Genomic DNA, 12,472 nt, shown 5'->3' with positions numbered 1-12,472 from the left:
ACCTTTTGCGCTCCGCCGTGCAAATGGTGAACATCTGGCAGTGATGACCCATTTGAAGTGAAAAAGGAACGAGACCTTGTCGCCAATTTAAGGGGCACTTGAAAATGAGCCCCTGAGAGTTACATGCTAAGTCTTAACATATTTCCAAGCTCTGAGAATGAAGATTACCCCTGCTAATAGCACAGGGGGGCTTGATTCTATTAAAGACAAGGAGGCGAGCATTATGCTTCATCTTCATTTATTTTCCTGTCTCAAGCAGTTTCAACAATAAACATTTTTGCAACTCCCATGTGGGAAAAAACACATTTTTTTCTTTTACTTTTTTCCAACCAAAACTACATTTCCCTTGAGTCCCAGGCCCACTGTAGTCCAAATGTCCCGGTCACATGCTCTTAGTCCTTCCTCTTCCTGTTCTCTCCCTCTTCTTGAATCCTATCAACTGCACTAAAACTAGAACTGAACTCTGAACTAGTCCCAATTTACAGGCCGATTCATGGAATAATTAGCGCGGCGCAGGTGGCCAAAAACGTGCGATTCGCAGTGGAATAGCGAAAATCGCAGTGCAAGTGCGAAAATCGCACGAAAGCAGCGCACATCGATTCATGGAAGGGCGTGCGCGAGAAAACCATCGGATGTGCGCTAAAAAAGTGTGCGGCGCACGTTGGCGCACAGGCCATCTAACGGCGTGCGCCAGGTCACAGCGAAAATCGCACAGGCCACAGCGAAAATCGCACATAGCGCGGCGCACACAACAAAAGTAGGCGGAACACGGGGCGTAACACTCGGAATGGGGAACAACTTGCCAAAATGTGGGCATCACGGGGGAAGTACAGGGTGCAAGTGCGCGGAACGCCCACACGCTCGCCTACAACACGTATTCATGGAATCGAATAGGGCAAAAAAGCGCACGGTCAAACCAGCGCACAGGCACAAACACGACCGCCACAAGAAAGCAGGCGGTAGCGTCTCTGCGCCTGTAATAAATGTGCGCCAAAAGGTGCGCCAACAAATAGCACCTATACACAGCTATGATGAATGTCCTATACTGAGGCCCTCCAGGACAAATGACGTGCAAAGGGGTACCCACAAACACAGACACCCGCTGACTGAAAAATAACGTGTGCGTGTATTGCGGGGTGCGCGGGAACTTTCACACGCGATTTGGCAGGGTACGTGGATTTCAGGGGTGCGCGGGAAGTTCCACACGCGATTTGGCCGGGTACGTGCACGGGAATTTCCACACGCGACTTGGCTGGGTACGTGGATCTCAGGGGTGCGCGGGAAGTCTCACACGCGATTTGGCAGGGTACGTAGATTTCAGGGGTGCGCGGGAAGTTGCACACGCGATTTGGCCGTGTACGTGCGCGGGAATTTCCACACGCGACTTGGCTGGGTACGTGGATCTCAGGGGTGCGCGGGAAGTCTCACACGCGATTTGGAAGGGTACGTGGATTTCAGGGGTGCGCGGGAAGTTCCACACGCGATTTAGCCAGGTGCGTGCACGGGAATTTCCACACGCGATTTGGCTGGGTACGTGGATCTCAGGGGTGCGCGGGAAGTCCCACAGGCGATTTGGCAGGGTACGTGGATTTCAGGGGTGCGCAGGAAGTTGCACACGCGATTTGGCCGGGTACGTGCGAAGGAATTTCCACACGCGATTTGGCTGGGTACGTGGATCTCATGGGTGCGCAGGAAGTCCCACACGCGATTTGGCAGGGTACGTGGATTTCAGGGGTGCGCGGGAAGTTGCACACGCGATTTGGCCGGGTACGTGCGTGGGAATTTCCACACGCGATTTGGCTGGGTACATGGATCTCAGGGGTGCGCGGGAAGTCTCACACGCGATTTGGAAGGGTACGTGGATTTCAGGGGTGCGCGGGAAGTTCCACACGCGATTTAGCCGGGTACGTGCACGGGAATTTCCACACGCGATTTGGCTGGGTACGTGGATCTCAGGGGTGCGCGGGAAGTCCCACAGGCGATTTGGCAGGGTACGTGGATTTCAGGGGTGCGCGGGAAGTTGCACACGCGATTTGGCCGGGTACGTGCGAAGGAATTTCCACACGCGATTTGGCTGGGTACGTGGATCTCATGGGTGCGCAGGAAGTCCCACACGCGATTTGGCAGGGTACGTGGATTTCAGGGGTGCGCGGGAAGTTGCACACGCGATTTGGCCGGGTACGTGCGTGGGAATTTCCACACGCGATTTGGCTGGGTACATGGATCTCAGGGGTGCGCGGGAAGTCTCACACGCGATTTGGAAGGGTACGTGGATTTCAGGGGTGCGCGGGAAGTTCCACACGTGATTTGGCCGGGAACATGCGCGGGAATTTCCACACGCGACTTGGCTGGGTACGTGGATTTCAGGGTTGCGCGGGAAGTCCCACACGTGATTTGGCCGGGTACGTGTGCGGGAATTTCCACACGAGATTTGGCTGGGTACGTGTATTTCAGGGGTAAGCGGGAAATTCTACACGCGATTTGGCTGTGTGCTCCCAGGTATTCCCTGTACACCCTCCACGGCCTCTGCAGGCAGCCGACACCACAGGGGACTACCCTGCACACCTGCTCATGTCACCCAGCACCCCCATCCCCCAGCAGTGTGGGGCACCCTCCACCAGGCCCCCACTCATGTCCCCTATCACCCCCAACCCCCAGCATCCAGGGGCACCCTCCACCAGGCCCCCACTCATGGCCCCCTGCGCCCCCACCCCCCAGCAGTGCAGGGCACCCTCCACCAGGCCCCCACTCATGTCCAACTCATGTCCCACTGCACCCCCACCCCCCAGCATCCAGGGCACCCTCCACCAGGCCCGCACTCATGTCTCCCACCACCCCCACCCCTCAGCAGTGCAGGGGCAGCCTCCACCAGGCCCCCACTCATGTCTCCCACCACCCCCACCCCCCAGCCACCATGGGCAGCCCCCACCAGGCCCCCACTCATGTCCCCTATCACCCCCACCCCCCAGCCACCATGGGCAGCCCCCACCAGGCCCCCACTCATGTCCCCTATCACCCCCACCCCCCAGCCACCATGGGCAGCCCCCACCAGGCCCCCACTCATGTCTCCCACCACCCCCACCCAAAAGCCACCATGGGCAGGCCCCCACTCATGTCTCCCACCCACCCCCCCAGCCACCATGGGCAGCCCCCATCAGGCCCCCACTCATGTCCCCTATCACCCCTACCCCCAGCCACCATGGGCAGCCTCCACCAGGCCCCCACTCATGTCTCCCACCACCCCCACCCACCCAGCAGTGTGGGGCACCCTCCACCAGGCCCCCACCCATGTCTCCCACCACCCCCACCCCCACCCCCAAGCCACCATGGGCAGCCCCCACCAGGCCCCCACTCATGTCCCCTATCACCCCCACCCCCCAGCAGTGCAGGGGCAGCCTCCACCAGGCCCCCACTCATGTCTCCCACCACCCCCACCCCCCAGCCACCATGGGCAGCCTCCACCAGGCCCCCACTCATGTCCCCTATCACCCCCACCCACCAGCCACCATGGGCAGCCCCCACCAGGCCCCCACTCATGTCCCCTATCACCCCCACCCCCCAGCCACCATGGGCAGCCCCCACCAGGCACCCACTCATGTCTCCCACCACCCCCACCCACCAGCCACCATGGGCAGGCCCCCACTCATGTCCCCTATCACCCCACCCCCAGCCACCATGGGCAGCCTCCACCAGGCCCCCACTCATGTCCCCTATCACCCCCACCCCCCAGCATCCAGGGGCACCCTCCACCAGGCCCCCACTCATGTCCAACTCATGTCCCCCTGCACCCCAACCCCCCAGCATCCAGGGGCACCCTCCACCAGGCCCCCACTCATGTCCCACTGCACCCCCACCCCCCAGCATCCAGGGCACCCGCCACCAGGCCCCCACTCATCTCCAACTCATGTCCCCCTGCACCTACACCCCCCAGCATCCAGGGGCACCCTCCACCAGGCCCCCACTCATGTCTCCCACCACCTCCACCCCCCAGCAGTGCAGGGGCAGCCTCCACCAGGCCCCCACTCATGTCTCCCACCACCCCCACCCCCCAGCCAGCATGGGCAGGCCCCACCAGGCCCCCACTCATTTCCCTTATCACCCCCACCCCCAGGCCACCATGGGCAGCCCCCACCAGGCCCCCACTCATGTCTCCCACCACCCCCACCCACCAGCCACCATGGGCAGGCCCCCACTCATGTCTCCCACCCACCCCCCCAGCCACCATGGGCAGCCCCCACCAGGCCCCCACTCATGTCCCCTATCACCCCCACCCCCCAGCCACCATGGGCAGCCTCCACCAGGCCCCCACTCATGTCTCCCACCACCCCCACCCCCCAGCTACCATGGGCAGCCCCCACCAGGCCCCCACTCATGTCCCCTATCACCCCCACCCCCCAGCAGTGCAGGGGCAGCCTCCACCAGGCCCCCACTCATGTCTCCCACCACCCCCACCCCCCAGCCACCATGGACAGCCTCCACCAGACCCGCACTCATGTCCCCTATCACCCCCACCCCCCAGCCACCATGGGCAGCCCCCACCAGGCCCCCACACATGTCTCCCACCCACCCCCACCCCCCAGCCACCATGGGCAGCCTCCACCAGGCCCCCACTCATGTCTCCCACCCCCCCACACCCCCAGCAGTGTGGGGCACCCTCCACCAGGCCCCCACTCATGTCTCCCACCACCCCCACCCCTCAGCAGTGCAGGGGCACCCTCCACCAGGCCCCCACTCATGTCTCCCACCACCCCCACCCCCCAGCAGTGCAGGGCACCCTCCACCAGGCCCACACTCATGTCCAACTCATGTCTCCCACCACCCCCACCCCCAGCATCCAGGGGCACCCTCCACCAGGCCCCCACTCATGTCACCCACCACCCCCACCCCCCAGCAGTGCAGGGCACCCTCCACCAAGCCCCCACTCATGTCCAACTCATGTCTCCCACCACCCCCACCCCTCAGCAGTGCAGGGGCGCCCTCCACCAGGCCCCCACTCATGTCCCCTATCACCCCCACCCCCAGCCACCATGGGCAGCCCCCACCAGGCCCCCACTCATGTCCCCTATCACCCCCACCCCCCAGCCACCATGGGCAGCCCCCACCAGGCCCCCACTCATGTCTCCCACCACCCCCACCCAAAAGCCACCATGGGCAGGCCCCCACTCATGTCTCCCACCCACCCCCCCAGCCACCATGGGCAGCCCCCACCAGGCCCCCACTCATGTCCCCTATCACCCCCACCCCCAGCCACCATGGGCAGCCTCCACCAGGCCCCCACTCATGTCTCCCACCATCCCCACCCACCCAGCAGTGTGGGGCACCCTCCACCAGGCCCCCACCCATGTCTCCCACCACCCCCACCCCCACCCCCAAGCCACCATGGGCAGCCCCCACCAGGCCCCCACTCATGTCCCCTATCACCCCCACCCCCCAGCAGTGCAGGGGCAGCCTCCACCAGGCCCCCACTCATGTCTCCCACCACCCCCACCCCCCAGCCACCATGGGCAGCCTCCACCAGGCCCCCACTCATGTCCCCTATCACCCCCACCCACCAGCCACCATGGGCAGCCCCCACCAGGCCCCCACTCATGTCCCCTATCACCCCCACCCCCCAGCCACCATGGGCAGCCCCCACCAGGCACCCACTCATGTCTCCCACCACCGCCACCCACCAGCCACCATGGGCAGGCCCCCACTCATGTCCCCTATCACCCCCACCCCCAGCCACCATGGGCAGCCTCCACCAGGCCCCCACTCATGTCCCCTATCACCCCCACCCCCCAGCATCCAGGGGCACCCTCCACCAGGCCCCCACTCATGTCCAACTCATGTCCCCCTGCACCCCAACCCCCCAGCATCCAGGGGCACCCTCCACCAGGCCCCCACTCATGTCCCACTGCACCCCCACCCCCCAGCATCCAGGGCACCCGCCACCAGGCCCCCACTCATCTCCAACTCATGTCCCCCTGCACCTACACCCCCCAGCATCCAGGGGCACCCTCCACCAGGCCCCCACTCATGTCTCCCACCACCTCCACCCCCCAGCAGTGCAGGGGCAGCCTCCACCAGGCCCCCACTCATGTCTCCCACCACCCCCACCCCCCAGCCAGCATGGGCAGGCCCCACCAGGCCCCCACTCATTTCCCTTATCACCCCCACCCTCAGGCCACCATGGGCAGCCCCCACCAGGCCCCCACTCATGTCTCCCACCACCCCCACCCACCAGCCAGCATGGGCAGGCCCCCACTCATGTCTCCCACCCACCCCCCCAGCCACCATGGGCAGCCCCCACCAGGCCCCCACTCATGTCCCCTATCACCCCCACGCCCCAGCCACCATGGGCAGCCTCCACCAGGCCCCCACTCATGTCTCCCACCACCCCCACCCCCCAGCTACCATGGGCAGCCCCCACCAGGCCCCCACTCATGTCCCCTATCACCCCCACCCCCCAGCAGTGCAGGGGCAGCCTCCACCAGGCCCCCACTCATGTCTCCCACCACCCCCACCCCCCAGCCACCACGGACAGCCTCCACCAGACCCGCATTCATGTCCCCTATCACCCCCACCCCCCAGCCACCATGGGCAGCCCCCACCAGGCCCCCACACATGTCTCCCACCCACCCCCACCCCCCAGCCACCATGGGCAGCCTCCACCAGGCCCCCACTCATGTCTCACACCCCCCCACACCCCCAGCAGTGTGGGGCACCCTCCACCAGGCCCCCACTCATGTCTCCCACCACCCCCACCCCTCAGCAGTGCAGGGGCACCCTCCACCAGGCCCCCACTCATGTCTCCCACCACCCCCACCCCCCAGCAGTGCAGGGCACCCTCCACCAGGCCCACACTCATGTCCAACTCATGTCTCCCACCACCCCCACCCCCCAGCATCCAGGGGCACCCTCCACCAGGCCCCCACTCATGTCACCCACCACCCCCACCCCCCAGCAGTGCAGGGCACCCTCCACCAAGCCCCCACTCATGTCCAACTCATGTCTCCCACCACCCCCACCCCTCAGCAGTGCAGGGGCACCCTCCACCAGGCCCCCACTCATGTCCCCTATCACCCCCACCCCCAGCCACCATGGGCAGCCCCCACCAGGCCCCCACTCATGTCCCCTATCACCCCCACCCCCCAGCAGTGCAGGGGCAGCCTCCACCAGGCCCCCACTCATGTCTCCCACCACCCCCACCCCCCAGCCACCATGGGCAGCCTCCACCAGGCCCCCACTCATGTCCCCTATCACCCCCACCCCCCAGCCACCATGGGCAGCCCCCACCAGGCCCCCACTCATGTCCCCTATCACCCCCACCCCCCAGCCACCATGGGCAGGCCCCCACTCATGTCCCCTATCACCCCCACCCCCAGCCACCATGGGCAGCCTCCACCAGGCCCCCACTCATGTCCCCTATCACCCCCACCCCCCAGCATCCAGGGGCACCCTCCACCAGGCCCCCACTCATGTCCAACTCATGTCCCCCTGCACCCCAACCCCCCAGCATCCAGGGGCACCCTCCACCAGGCCCCCACTCATGTCCCACTGCACCCCCACCCCCCAGCATCCAGGGCACCTGCCACCAGGCCCCCACTCATCTCCAACTCATGTCCCCCTGCACCTACACCCCCCAGCATCCAGGGGCACCCTCCACCAGGCCCCCACTCATGTCTCCCACCACCTCCACCCCCCAGCAGTGCAGGGGCAGCCTCCACCAGGCCCCCACTCATGTCTCCCACCACCCCACCCCCCAGCCAGCATGGGCAGGCCCCACCAGGCCCCCACTCATTTCCCTTATCACCCCCACCCTCAGGCCACCATGGGCAGCCCCCACCAGGCCCCCACTCATGTCTCCCACCACCCCCACCCACCAGCCACCATGGGCAGGCCCCCACTCATGTCTCCCACCCACCCCCCCAGCCACCATGGGCAGCCCCCACCAGGCCCCCACTCATGTCCCCTATCACCCCCACGCCCCAGCCACCATGGGCAGCCTCCACCAGGCCCCCACTCATGTCTCCCACCACCCCCACCCCCCAGCTACCATGGGCAGCCCCCACCAGGCCCCCACTCATGTCCCCTATCACCCCCACCCCCCAGCAGTGCAGGGGCAGCCTCCACCAGGCCCCCACTCATGTCTCCCACCACCCCCACCCCCCAGCCACCACGGACAGCCTCCACCAGACCCGCACTCATGTCCCCTATCACCCCCACCCCCCAGCCACCATGGGCAGCCCCCACCAGGCCCCCACACATGTCTCCCACCCACCCCCACCCCCCAGCCACCATGGGCAGCCTCCACCAGGCCCCCACTCATGTCTCACACCCCCCCCCACCCCCAGCAGTGTGGGGCACCCTCCACCAGGCCCCCACTCATGTCTCCCACCACCCCCACCCCTCAGCAGTGCAGGGGCACCCTCCACCAGGCCCCCACTCATGTCTCCCACCACCCCCACCCCCCAGCAGTGCAGGGCACCCTCCACCAGGCCCACACTCATGTCCAACTCATGTCTCCCACCACCCCCACCCCCCAGCATCCAGGGGCACCCTCCACCAGGCCCCCACTCATGTCACCCACCACCCCCACCCCCCAGCAGTGCAGGGCACCCTCCACCAAGCCCCCACTCATGTCCAACTCATGTCTCCCACCACCCCCACCCCTCAGCAGTGCAGGGGCACCCTCCACCAGGCCCCCACTCATGTCCCCTATCACCCCCACCCCCAGCCACCATGGGCAGCCCCCACCAGGCCCCCACTCATGTCCCCTATCACCCCCACCCCCCAGCAGTGCAGGGGCAGCCTCCACCAGGCCCCCACTCATGTCTCCCACCACCCCCACCCCCCAGCCACCATGGGCAGCCTCCACCAGGCCCCCACTCATGTCCCCTATCACCCCCACCCCCCAGCCACCATGGGCAGCCCCCACCAGGCCCCCACTCATGTCCCCTATCACCCCCACCCCCCAGCCACCATGGGCAGCCCCCACCAGGCCCCCACTCATGTCTCCCACCACCCCCACCCACCAGCCACCATGGGCAGGCCCCCACTCATGTCTACCACCACCCCCACACCCCAGCCACCATGGGCAGCCCCCACCAGGCCCCCACTCATGTCCCCCTGCACCCCCACCCCCCAGCAGTGCAGGGCACCCTCCACCAGGCCCCCACTCATGTCCAACTCATGTCCCCCTGCACCCCCACCCCCAGCAGTGCAGGGCACCCTCCACCAGGCCCCCACTCATGTCCAACTCATGTCCCCCTGCACCCCCACCCCCCAGCAGTGCAGGGCACCCTCCACCAGGCCCCCACTCATGTCCCCTATCACCCCCACCCCCCAGCTTCCAGGGGCACCCTCCACCAGGCCCCCACTCATGTCCAACTCATGTCCCCCTGCACCCCCACCCACCAGCATCCAGGGGCATCCTCCACCAGGCCCCCACTCATGTCCCCCTGCACCCCCACCCCCCAGCATCCAGGGCACCCTCCACCAGGACCCCACTCATGTCCAACTAATGTCCCCCTGCACCCCCACCCACCAGCATCCAACGGCACCCTCCACCAGGCCCCCACTCATGTCTCCCACCACCCCCACCCCCCAGCCACCATGGGCAGCCCCCACCAGGCCCCCCCCATGTCCCCTATCACCCCCACCCCCCAGCAGTGCAGGGGCAGCCTCCACCAGGCCCCCACTCATGTCTACCACCACCCCCACCCCCCAGCCACCATGGGCAGCCCCCACCAGGCCCCCACTCATGTCCCCTATCACCCCCACCCCCCAGCCACCATGGGCAGCCCCCACCAGGCCACACTCATGTCTCCCACCACCCCCACCCACCAGCCACCATGGGCAGGCCCCCACTCATGTCTCCCACCCACCCCCACAGCCACCATGGGCAGCCCCCACGAGGCCCCCACTCATGTCCCCTATCACCCCCACCCCCCCACCATGGCCAGCCCCCACCAGGCCCCCACTCATGTCTCCCACCACCCCCACCACCCCCAGCAGTGTGGGGCACCCTCCACCAGGCCCCCACCCATGTCTCCCACCACCCCCACTCCCCAGCCACGATGGGCAGCCCCCGACAGGCCCCCACACATGTCACCTATCACCCCCACCCCCCAGCAGTGCAGGGGCAGCCTCCACCAGGCCCCCACTCATGTCTCCCACCACCCCCACCCCCCAGCCACCATGGGCAGCCCCCACCAGGCCCCCACTCATGTCTCCCACCACCCCCACCCACCAGCCACCATGGGCAGGCCCCCACTCATGTCTCCCACCCACCCCCCCAGCCACCATGGGCAGCCCCCACCAGGTCCCCACTCATGTCCCCTATCACCCCCACCCCCCAGCCACCATGGGCAGCCTCCACCAGGCCCCCACTCATGTCTCCCACCACCCCCACCCCCCAGCTACCATGGGCAGCCCCCACCAGGCCCCCACTCATGTCCCCTATCACCCCCACCCCCCAGCAGTGCAGGGGCAGCCTCCACCAGGCCCCCACTCATGCATACATGCCAACATTCTGTGACCAAAAATCTGTAGGAATCGTAAAGTTTCAGAAATATTGAAAAAAAATCGGTATTTGTTGCCACTAAATCGGTAGATGGTAGGACTGCTTGAAAAGCAGTATCCTACCCCTAAATCAGTAGGGTTGGCAAGTATGTAGGATGGGGTGGCGCGTTAATTAGCACAACCCTTTCCTCTCCCTATTTTCCCTCCAGTCACCTTTCACTCAGCCAATTCTTGCCTATGACACCCCCGACATACGGCCTTGGCAGACACCAACTTACATATATGGGACAGCATTGGTCGCCCATCAACCCAACCTGATACACTTGGCCAACACACACTCAAATAGGGAACGCCCAAGCACTTGTTGGGTCCATCATGCATCCATGGTTCACTAATTTCTAAAGCACTCCTCTCTGAAGTCTTTCAAAACTTTCACAGGAATATATTTGTCCCAACGAGATAGGTGTTGGGGGGTGTGTGTGTCTCTCTCTCTTTCCTTCACTGTACGATCCCAGGTATGTGGTTGTCCTGACAGCCTTGCAAAATGTCTGTCTTGGGTTGATTAAGCTATGGATAAAGTAGCACTGTCCTCTTGGACAAAGACAATTTGCTGGAGAAAAAGGTTTGCATTTGGGCTAATTTATATACCCACAATCCATTGCAGATATGGCTCAGAACTGGAGGTGAACTTCCGGGGATGGCTACTAAGGGCGCTGTGGAGTGTGTGACTTGGCTCTTATGGATTTTCCTATTTTCCCATTTCAGGTAAAAGGTTATTTTTTTCCAAACCTTTTTAAACCCACCATAACTTTGTTGGTGTTGCTAAAAACATGGCCAAACGCTCCAACTACAAAGTTCCTCCTTCAATATATTAGGGATACTGGGAAGTGGGAGGAGCTTTAGCAGAGTTGCATGACTGACAAGAGAGACAAACAGCGAACATCGTCTCTCCAGATGGTGGTGCGGGGAGAAGCAGCAGGCACTGTCAGGACTATACTGCACTGATGCTCACTAATAAGGGGGAAACCAATTATCTAGTTTTCCTGAAAGCCTTTCAAGATGTCTTTCTTGGGTTGATTAAGCCATTTATAAAGTAGCACTGCCCTTAGACAAAGCAATTTCCTGGAGAAAAAGATATGTATTTAGGCTAATTTGCATACCCACAATGCCTTGCTGTTGTGGCTCAGATCTGGCCATATATATATATATATATATTTCTTAAAAGACACCCAGCATAACATAAAAATCACTGAATCCAACTGCCTCTCAGTGGACTTAAATTGCAATATTGGAAGTGAATTTTAAAACGTTTTCGCAAAAAGAACTATATGCATCCTAAAATGGGACCATTTTCTCTTGGTTCGTGTTGCAGTGCAGCGCCCACGATGTGGGTATTCTATAGTCTCCAAAAAGTATCAAAACAAATATTAATGCTTAGGGTCTTCATAGTGTAGCATTCAACATGAAAAGCCATTGGGCAACATGTTCCTCTATGGCCATAAAAAATCATTGCCATGTTAAACTAGACTGAATTATAGCTGCCACTCCTGCCCTCTAAGGGACAGGCTTAACACTCTTCTGGCCCAGGGTGGCCAGGCAGCTTGCAGAGCCACAGTCCTGACCCTAAGCGGCTTGGAGGCTAAACCACAGAGACTCACTTGGACTGACGGCTGTGTCCGTCAAGGTCACTGGTAGTATTTGGGAGTATTAAGGAGACGTGGAGGAGGCAGGACTCTACCCATTCCTCCCCAGGATTAGGAATGGCTGTGCAAGAGGGCAAGGAAGGAGCAAAGAGAGAGAATGACTGAGTCTGGCACTTGTACACAATCACAATTCCAATCCTTGGCATTCAAACATCCCTAACCTTGGGAGAGAGTTCAGCATTCTACACGCGTGTTACCTGAGCATTGTCAAAGCGCTGTACTACTGTGGTCAGTGCTGGAAATGGAAAACGTGTGGGGGAACT

This window comes from Ambystoma mexicanum, chromosome 14 (assembly GCF_040938575.1).
Source record: "Ambystoma mexicanum isolate Mex_15411 chromosome 14, UKY_AmexF1_1, whole genome shotgun sequence".
Lineage (NCBI taxonomy): Eukaryota > Metazoa > Chordata > Amphibia > Caudata > Ambystomatidae > Ambystoma > Ambystoma mexicanum.
This window is presented reverse-complemented; position numbering follows the sequence as displayed.